Source organism: Nannospalax galili, unplaced genomic scaffold, assembly GCF_000622305.1.
Source record: "Nannospalax galili isolate Female #2095 unplaced genomic scaffold, S.galili_v1.0 scaffold1255, whole genome shotgun sequence".
NCBI lineage: Eukaryota > Metazoa > Chordata > Mammalia > Rodentia > Spalacidae > Nannospalax > Nannospalax galili.
Window position 1 is genome coordinate 104,482 of NW_008336359.1, and position 10,753 is coordinate 115,234.

Below are 10,753 nucleotides of genomic sequence, written 5' to 3' on the forward strand. Positions count from 1 at the left end.
TCTGTGACTTTGACAAGTGATTTCTTTTGTAGTTTCTGATTCTTCTGTGAGACTCAAGCCTTCCTTTGTTCTGTTTCTTTTTGTAAACTTTATGTGACTTTGTGGTTTACTTATTGGGCATGAAATGTTGGTTAGTTGGTCTAGGCTTCAGGTTCTCTCTTTTGATTTTATATTGGAGTGGCCAAATTGCTTTTGTCTTCAGGAGTTCACACAGAGGCCCAATTGAGATGTGGCTCAGATGCTCTCAGGCTTTCTCTTAAGGTCTGGATCCCTCCAGGAAAGATGCTGCCCTCGGAATTTGGTGGCTGGGCTGGCCTGGAAGCAGGGCCCAGAAAAATGCTCCTCTCAGGAAGCTGGTAACTCTGCCACCCAGGGATGCAAAGGGAGGTGTGGGTGGGAAGAGGCCCTGAGGGTTCCTGGGGACTACTGGGAGGAACTGGGTTGGTCTGGATGCAAAGGATCAGGAAACAGTGGTGGCTCTGGGCTGAGAGGTCAGCCCTGGTGTCTGGGGTGCCAAGACAAGAAATGGGCCGCAGGGGACCTGAGAAGGTGAAAGAAGCTGGGGGAGTCAAGGTGCTGTGGGCACCACTGGACTTACCCAGTAAAGGTGATGGCACCAGGATGCCAGAGGCTGTGCAGCTAATGGAAGCAAAGGAAGGTGAGGGCGGGACCAGGCCCAGAGGGCTCTTGGGGACCACAGGGAGCAAATGGGTTGGTCTGGATGCAAAAGATCAGGAAGCAGTGGTGGCTCTGGGCCTGGAGGTTAGCCCCAGTGTCTGGGGTGCCAAGACAAAGAATGGGCCAGTACCCAAGCTAGGAGGAGAGACACAGCAGGGAGCTGGGAGGGTGAAAGAGGCTGGGGCAGTCAAGGCATGGTGGGCTCCTCTGGACTTACCCAGGAAAGGTGCTGGCAGGTCGCAGGAGGCTGTCAAATAAAATATTTTTAAGAAGGAAGCTGTATGCATCCTTGTGGGTGGGATAAGAATCACTCTTGGTTTTGGTTTGATTTTTTTTACTTGTTTTCTCCTATGAGGATGCCAGGCAGTGCTTTACCATTGAGCACCTCTGGCCCAAGGATGTCCCTCAGTAGTAAGTAGTCCAAACCTTTATATGAAATTTTAGCAAATATTATAAAACAAAGATGCTAAATTATCTGGCTATTTCAAGAAAAAAGAATATTTCACATACTTTTATAATTCATTTATTATTGTTTTCACTTAAAGGATTCTTTTTTCATTTTCTGAAATTTGAAAACATTTTCGTGTATTTTGTTACAAAAATGGTTCATCTTTTGTTTTGTTTTGTCTTGTTCCATTTTGAGGCAGGGTCTGTGTAGGCCTGGCTGACCTGGAACTTGCTATGTAGACCAAGCTGGTCTCATATTTACAGAGATTCTAAGTGCTAAGATTAAAAGAATGCACCACCTCACCCTGTTAAAATTATTCATCTTACCTTTCTAGCCCATAAAGTAAATAAACAAATGAATGGCACTTTATCAGCTTGTTATTCAAGTCTTGCTAGAATAAAAGTGGATGGGAAGTTGGGAGACTTCTGTGGTTAAAGCCTACTTGCAACTAATGATTTTAGGTCAAGTCCATTTACCATTCAGACACTGATTTTCTCTTCTCAACAGTGGTACAGACAGGTCTTATCAAAGATGAACTCTAATATTGTCACAGGCAGATAGATGCTGGAGTCCAAAGGGTACCCACAGGGATTTCTAAATTCTTGAGTCCCACAACAGAAATTGGCCCAGGAGCACTGGGATCATTATAGAAGTAAAGATAGTTTATTAAGAAAGAGAGCACTGGGGACTGAGGATAGTTCAGCAGGTACAGTGTTTACTACAAAAATATGAGGACCTGATTTTGGGTTCCCAGCACCCAAGTGAAAAGCTGGGTGTGGTGATGGTGGTGGTGGTGTGTGTGTCTAAGCCCAACATTGGGAAGGTGGAGATGGGTGGATCTTGAAGCCTCAGTGGCCAGCCAGCCTGAGAGAGCTAGCTCCATGTTCAGTAAAAGGAGAGACTGTTTCTCAAAAAATAAGATGGAGAGTCACATGGGAAGATGCCCAACATTGACCTCTGGCTTCCACAAGCACATGCTTGGGTGAATATGAGAGAGAGAAAGGAGAGAGAGAGAGAGAGAGAGAGAGAGAGAGAGAGAGAGCGCTCAATGGCACTGGGCCAGGAGAGTTGTGAACCTTCCTGGGTCATTTGCATAACACCTGCCTTCTCCCACAGTTGTACATCCTGGACTTTCTTTTATTTAATTATTTATTTTTATTTTTTATTTATTTAATAACCATATAATTAGTAGAAGCATTTCATTACTACAGCATTGACATAGTCAATAACAGTTTCCAGAGCAAAGATGCATCTCTTTCAAAATTGGCTGTAAATTTTTAGGTTCACAGTGTTGAATTAATACAGTTATACATTATTGTACTCAGTATAAACCCTATGACACAAAATTGAATGAGGCTTTAACCTTTAAAAAAAATCTCCATTTCTTTAAAAAATATACTATTTCATACAGAAAAACTCAGTTTTACTGCAACTAACACTTAGATGTTTGCACAGCTGGGGGCACTGATAACACAGTAGACAATAACAGGGATGACAGAGTATATGGGCTCTGGGGTGGCGGGGGCTGTGGGAGGGTGCCATTTGGGATACGGGTATAAGGATGAATAAGAGTGTTTGGGATGTTCTGTTTCAAATACAAAAAAACCAATACATTTTAAAAATTAGTTATATTTGAGGAAGAAGCACAAAAATTTGCTTCATGTTAATTAGTAGATATGAAAAACATTACCATTGCACCCTGGGCTTTTCTTGTTCATATTCTGTTCCTCACATGTAGCCCTGGATGGGAGTTTCCAGTCTTTTTCTCTGTCACACACATCTGTAGTCCTTATGATCAGAAAACTTAGCTGCTCTCAGTCAGATTCTTGGTAGTTCTACCCAAGTCCAAAATGACATCAAGATGGCTTTCCCATGGTCATGCAAATCACTGGCAAAGGAGGCAATTTCTGTCACTGTCCAGTCTGCTGAGGTGAACTGGAAGGAACACACAGTCCAGGTGCCATTTTTGTGGAGAGGAAATGAACAAAGGCTAATGCAAAATGGGGAGCTACTTTACACAAAGTGAAAGTTTGATCTTGGCTCCTCACTCACAAAACTAGAACTGGTCTCCCAACATGTTAATAACCCTCCAATACTCTAAAAGGTGAGAATGTTCCCATCTCCCCATGTAAACTAAAACCTGGGCCAACGAGTAGGAGGAAGTCAAGCAGCGTGCCCTAGAGTGATGAGGGCAGGTCTCCTTTCCTCCTGTGGAAATGTTATTCATTCCCATTTCCATTCATGGAAATCTGTAGTAGGCTAAACTTCAGAGTGACTGGTGGTATTTTTTTTACAATAAATACTAAATATAGTAATTGGGTATGAATAGAGAAAAGCTTACTGTTGTGTTTTTTAAGTCTTTATTTTATAGAAGTAGATTTATTTAAAGTTATTCTAATAAGATCTCTGTTAAATAGGCATGTCTTTCTTTTTTGGTCCAATAAATATAATCCCTAAATTTTTCTAAGACAGGTCCTCACTATGCAACCCTGTTTGTCCTGGAGCTTGCTATGTAGACCAGTCTGGCCTCGAACTATGTAGACCAGTCTGGCCTCGAACTCACAGAGATCCATCTTCCTCTTCCTCCTGAGTACTGAGATTAAAGGCATGTGCCAGCACATCCAGCTTCCTAAATATTTTAAAAGCCAAAATATTTTTATCAGAAAAATTTTGTAAATTAAATAGCCAAGTAATCTGTGCTCTTAAATATTTTTATAAATATTTCATACAGAGTTTTAAAGACCATCATTTTGGTTTAAAATATGTGAGGTCTAGAGTCATTTTATATTATTAGCTGGTAAACCAAAATAATTATATATAATAAGTCTTTGTGGGATATTTCAGCAGTCAGTTTAAAAAGCAGCAATATTTATGGTTATGCTAATCATAAGCAACATGGATGACTCTCAGTTCAGTATCTGATTTTCTTTCTTCCTCTTCTTTTCTCTCTTTTTTATCTTATTTCTATTGAGCCAGCGTCTCACTATGTAGGCCTGGCTGGCCTTAAACATACAGAGATTCAGCTGCCTTTGCTTCCTGAGTGCAGGGACTTAAGGCTTGTACTACCACAAGCAGCTTGGTATCTGTTTTTCTATAATGCACAGACAATATTTAGTAGTATTACAACTTCAGGAACATGGATTCTACTAGACCAAACTCTAATATATATATATTCCCAACCAATTGGAACTGTTTATATTATTGAGTCATTGAAGCAAACCTAAGGTCAAGTCATGAAGTTTGCAGATTATCAATAGCTGTAGGTAGATTCTCTCAAAGCAGCATTATTAATGGATTAGTGATACATATAAATATTGTACAGGTTTACATTGACAACTTCAAAGAGCAGGTGTGAATTACAATGTAGTTACAATGTATCTGACAGAACTTCCTTTTTTTCTGGGTGTTTTTGAGACAGGGTCTCCCTGTAGTCCTAGCTGGCCTGGAACTCACTATGTAGACCAGGTTGGCCAATCACAGAGATCTGCCTGCCTCTGCCTCCCAAGTGCTGGGACTAAAGGCTTGCGCCACCACACCTGGCCCTTCACTGCCTCTTTTGAAAGAATTTCGTTTTAAAGATTTATTTTAGCATTAGTCGTGTGTGTGTGTGTGTGTGTGTGTGTGTGTGTGTGTGTGTGCTTGTGGGTTTATGCATGGCCCTTCACTGCCTCTTTTAAAAGAATTTCATGGGGCTGGAGAGATGGTTCAGCAGTTAAAAACACTGGTTGTTCTTGCAGAAGACCCAGGTTTCGAATCCCAGCACCCACATGGCAGCTAACAACTGTAACTCCAGTCCCAGGGGATCCGACATTCTCTTCTGACCTCCGCAGGCGTTGCACGACATAGGTGCACTTACCTACATGCAGGCGATACATACATACAGATAAAATTTAAAAAATAAATAAATAAAATTAAAGAATTTCATTTTTAAGATTTATTTTAGCTTTAATAGTGTGTGTGTGTGTGTGTGTGTGTGTGTGCTTGTGGGTTTCTGCACGTATAAGTACAGGTGCCCTCAGAGTCCAAAAGAGGGTATAAGATCCCCTGGATTTGGAGTATAGGCAGTTGTGAGCTGCCCAATGTAGGTTCTGGGAACTAAACTCAAGTCCTCTACAAGAATAGTACATGGTCTTAACTGCTAAGCCAAATACTTCTTCTTTTTTTTGAGAATTCCATACATTGGCATTGTATGTGTATTATTTCCACCCTTCCCAGTCTCTCTTTAACTCCTATGACCCCAACTCCCTCACAATTTCCTTTCATCTTCTTTGATTATTATTGTTACATATACATATATATATATATATATATATAGAGAGAGAGAGAGAGAGAGAGCGAGAGAGACCACTGGACAAGAGGTTTCCCTCGCCTGACACTGTGATTTTGTTATAGTCTTCAACTATAAGCCACATACATATTTTATGTGTATTTTTCACTGGGTTACAGAATAATATAGTTCCCTTTGGTTTTCATACCACCTAAGAATGATTTCTCTCTCTTTTCTCTCTCTCTTTTTTCTCTCTCTCTTTTTTCTCTCTCTCCCTATATTGCTCTCCTTCCTCTTTTCCCAGTTAAAATATTCCAATTTTCCTCATATTCCCCTTAATAACCTCTATGTCCTACTATCCCCCTCTTGATCACCTTCTTCCCCTCTCCTCGCTCCCCCATGGTTCCTTCCTACTTTTCTGGCTCCTGCAGTTACTTCAGGGTATATACTCACACATAAGGATTTGAGGCTCAGGTCCACAAATGAGAGAGAGCACTCATCGGTTGTTTTTCTGAGTCTGGGTTACCTCACTCAGCATAATGTTTTCTAATTCCATCTATTTACCTGTAAATTTCATGATTTCATTTTTCTTTCCTGTTGACTAGAACTCCATTGTGTAAATGTATTACATTTTCATTAACCATTCATCAGCTGAGGGACATTCAAGTTGTTTCCATTTCCTAGCTATTGTGAAAAGCAATAAACGTGGCAGAGCAGGTACCTCTGTAGTAGGAAATTGAACCCTTTGGGTACATGCCAAAGAGTGGTAGCCTGGATCATATGGTAGATCTCTTTTCAGTGTTTTTAAGAATTCTCCACACTGACTTCCATAGTGACTGCCACAGTTTGCATCCCCACCAGCAGTGAATGGCAGCTCTTCTTTTCCTATATCCTTACGAACATTTGTTCTTGGTTGTTTTCTTTATCTTAACCATTCTTATTGGAGTAAGAGGAAATTACATTGTAGTTTTAATGTGCGTTTCCCTAATTACTAATGATTTTGAACACTTTTTTTATTGGTCTTCTTGAGACAGGGTCTTCCTGTCACCCCAGCTGGCCTGGAACTCACTATGTAGACCAGGCTGGCCTCGAACTCACAGAGATCCGCCTGCCTCTGCCTCCTGAGTGCTGGGATTAAAGGCATGCGCCACCACACCCGGTTCATTTTGAACACTTTTAAAGGCATTTCTTAGTCATTTTTACTTCTTCTTTTGGCAACTCTCTGTTCAATTATGTGGCCCATTTTTTAAATGAATCAAGAAAACAAATGATTCAAAATATTTCTTTATATTTTACTGTATATTTTATATGCATATACTCAGTGAAATAATTACTGCAATCAAGCAAATGAATAGATTCATCTTTTTACAGAAGTCATCAGTAGCTCAGAAAGAAAGAATACCGTTCCCAGAGAAGATAATTTATTCTGTCTCCTTTAGTTCAATGTGTCTTAGTGATTTGGAAAAAATAATGTGGTCACTGTAAATGCCAGATACAGTCACCTCAGTTAAGTACAGTTAGCCCTTGGTCACCTTGGGGGTTTTGGTTCTAGGATGCTCTGTGGATAACAAAAAATCTTTAAATGCACAAGTCCCTATGTAAAATGGTGTGGTATTTGCATGTAACTAGTGTATGACCTCCTGTATACTTTAAATCTCCGCAGGTTACTTGTAATACTTAACTACAATGTAAAGTCTTTGTACAGAATTGTCATGCTATTTCATTTATGGAATAATGGCAGAAAAAATACTATACATGCCCAATATAGGTGTACTTAAAAAGTATGTTCAGGGGCTGTAAAGATGGCTCAGCAGTTAAGAGCACTGGCTGTTCTTGCAGAAGACTTGGGTTCAGTTCCCATCACCTACATGGTGGCTAGCAACTGTCTCTGACTCCAGTTCCAGAGAACTCTATACCCTCTTCCAGCTTCTGTGGGCATTGCATGCCCAGGTTCACTTACATATATACAGGCAAAACACTCATATGCATAAAAAATTTTAAAATAAGTATAAAACTTATCTGTTGGTGAAATTCATACAACCTACAAAGAAACATGCAGAGCCTCTGTGTTCATTGTCCTTTGCCATATTTTGGTAAAAATCCTACAGCAATAATCTGAGTTCATCCCTTCAATCTTTTAAACCCAAGGAAGGGGTCGAAAAGATCCAAATGAATGACAGAGGGCTATTTTTACTTTTAGATTATCAAAAATACTATCATGGTGATCTATGAAGAAAGAAAAATAAATTCGAACTATGACTAACAAGACCCGCTGTGAATGAGTCATTGACTGAATCAAGGGAGGCTCTGGACACAGGAGAAACAGTGCTTAGGAGCACATCACCATCAAACAGCGAGCTTCGAACCAGGCTGGTCTCTCCAGGGAACTATATCAGCACTTGGATGGAGTCCAGAGGAGAGGCCAGGGAGCTTAAAAAGCACTTCTCCTTCATATGAAGGATGTTTTCAGTGACCTCCGGGAGGTGTTTAGGAAAGACTTCCTTAGGTGCAAACAGGAGAATAATGGGGAGGCGAGGCAGCACTGAGGGGATTGCTTGTTTCTAAGTGCAAACACTGCACAGCCCGTCTTCTTGAAGAAAGAAATTAGCTTGCAAGGAGGAAAACAACTGCTCTACAGTTTGACGTCTATAAACTGGAAAGGAATTATCACCATAAACAAAATATCAAACATAAAATGTGCATGGCATGCCAACTGACCATACAAGTTTACAGTCTTTAGTCTTTTAGCTCGTTGCTGTTTGTTGTAAAATTCAGGGAGAGATTGTTTACATTTAAAGTTGTTCAACTTTAGACCTAATATAGAAACTCTTATCTATAAGATGTTGCAATTCTGACAAATATGATAGTGATGAACTCAAAGGAAATTCCTGAGTGCATATTTTGTGCACACGGTATGTGTGTGTGTGTGTGTGTGTGTGTGTGTGTGTGTGTGTGTGTGTGTGTGTACATGTTTGTGGTGAGCCCTAAAGACTGGCCCGTCTCAGCATCCCTAGCTGTGGGCTTATAGGCAAGCACCTCCAGACCCAGCTTTCTTTTTTTTATTTTAATGTGGATTCTGAGGAGTCAAACACAGGTTCTCAGGCCTGCAAGGCAAGCACTTCACTTTCTGAACTATCCCCTAGCCTGAGTGCATACCTCTTAAAGATTTTTTTTTCTCTCTCTACTTTGTTAGTTTCCCTTAGAGACCAGGTTACTTCTGTAAGGGAAATGCCGTCATACTTGATCTGACCTGGGAATTTTCCCAGGTAAGGTAAATTGAGAAGTGTATGAACCAGTATTTATCAGAGAGATTGAGACTAGGAATGAGCAGAGAAGATAAAAGAAAAAGCTAATTGAACAAAATTTCATTACCTAATTGCTATAGAAAGTTCTAGGGATAACTAGCTACTAGGCAGCAAAGAAGAATGTTGATCATGGAGTTGGGAGACGGTGAAACAGGTAAAGCGTTTGCTGCATAAGCATGAGGACTTGTGTTTGGGTCTCTAGAACGCACATAAAAGCTGGAAGTTAAGCTTGTGTCTGTAATTCCAGAGCCACTGTGAAGATAGAGGCAGAGAGAGCAAATCCCTAGAAGTGCTATATGCAGTTGAGATGAGACCCTTTCTCAAACAAGGTAGAGAGAAAGGATAGACACCCAAGGTTGTGCTCTGACCCCCACACAAGCACTGTAGCACATGCCCCCCCCCATGCACACACACATAACGCGCACAATTATTTTAAAAAATAAAACTGGTCACAACTCAGACCTTCCCACCTGCTTGCTAGTCTACAAAAATCCTTTCTCAAGCAAAATAGTAAGATCACTCCAAATTTTCAGTTCTCAGACATGTTTGCTATGACTACACAGAGGAATTTCTTCCAGAGAAGCGAAGCTCAGACCACCATGGTCCCCACATCCAGAGCTCCAAAGTACCATGGGCTAATTCCTTAATGTAATTTCCCTCAGTCACTCAAATTTCTTCCAAACATATCACTTTCCCCCCACATAATTAACGATAATTTTAAAGACTAGTTGTTAGAAAGACAGCATAAAGAATACTGAGGAGGGGCTGGAGAGATGGCTTAGCAATTAAGAGCACTGGCTGCTCTTGCAGAGGACCAGAGTTCGATTCCCAGCACCCACATGGTGACTAACAACCATCCAGTTCCAGGGGAATCCGATGCTCTCTTCTGACCTCCATGGCCATTGCATGATGCAGGTGCACTTGCATACATGCAAGCAATACACTCATACACATAAATAAAAATAATAAATAAAATATATTTAAAAAGAAAACTGAAGAAAGAACCATCATTCCAAAATAAGTCAGCATCTTAACAATGTCATTTGTTGATTGATTTCTCAAGGTTATCATCTTAGCTTTCTGTTGCTATGACAAAATGAGGAAAAACAACTAAAAAGGAAGGTAGATTCATTTTGACTCATGGTTTCAGAGGTTTGGGTCTATCTCTTGGCCTCATCTCTAGGGCCTGAAGCAACACAGCAAACATACATGGTTATGGGAGCTTGCGGATGAAGCTGCTTTCCTCAAGGCAGTTGTGAAGCAGAGTAAGGGCAGGGTACCAATATAGCCTTTAAGGATATAACCCCAATGACATAATGTCCACTAAGCTCTTCCTCCTAATGTTTTTGGGTCTTTTGTTGTTGTTGTTGGTTTTTTGGGGTTTTTTTTTTTCGGTCTTTTTGAGACAGGATCTCCCTGTAGCCCCAGCTGTCCTGGAACTCACTATGTGAACCAGGCTGGCCTTGAACTCACAGAGTGCTGGGATTAAAAGCGTGTACCACCACGCCCAGCCCTCCTAATGTTTTTACCACCTCCTAACAGCACCAAGACTAGCATCCAAACCCTTTAACACATGAGGCTTTGGGAAACAGTCAGGCTCCAAACTATGAGTCATTTTTGCGACTGTGCTTGTTTATAACAACTCGTTTACCCTTTCTTCAAGAACTAGGAAACATAATGATTAAATACCATGGGCTTCAGTGTCAGACCAACCTGGGACAAACTCTCTCAGCTTAATAGAAAATGTGAGAAGTCTCGAGACAGTTAAATGGCTCAGTTGGTAAGAGTGCTTGCCTCCAAGCCTGATGACCTGAGTTCAATCCCTAGCATCTTCCATACATGATGGGAGGAGAGAATGCACTCTGACCCCCACATTTCATTGCCATGACCCCCATACATGCACACAAAGTAAAATTTTAAAATAATTTAAAAACTTCTAAAGAAAATTTGGTCAGTCTTTACTATACATTTGGAATCATGACTAATGAATGAGCACTTTTATAATTAGTCAATTATATGTTAATATTATACTGATATTCTAGCTCTTCAAGAACA

General features: G+C 40.6%; 1 protein-coding gene across 7 annotated transcripts in view; it reads left to right on the plus strand.

Annotated features, from left to right (window-relative positions):
* The window catches only part of Musk (muscle associated receptor tyrosine kinase), a 113,096-nt gene that overhangs the window by 64,742 nt on the left and 37,601 nt on the right, over window positions 1–10,753 (plus strand). The window lies entirely within an intron of this gene.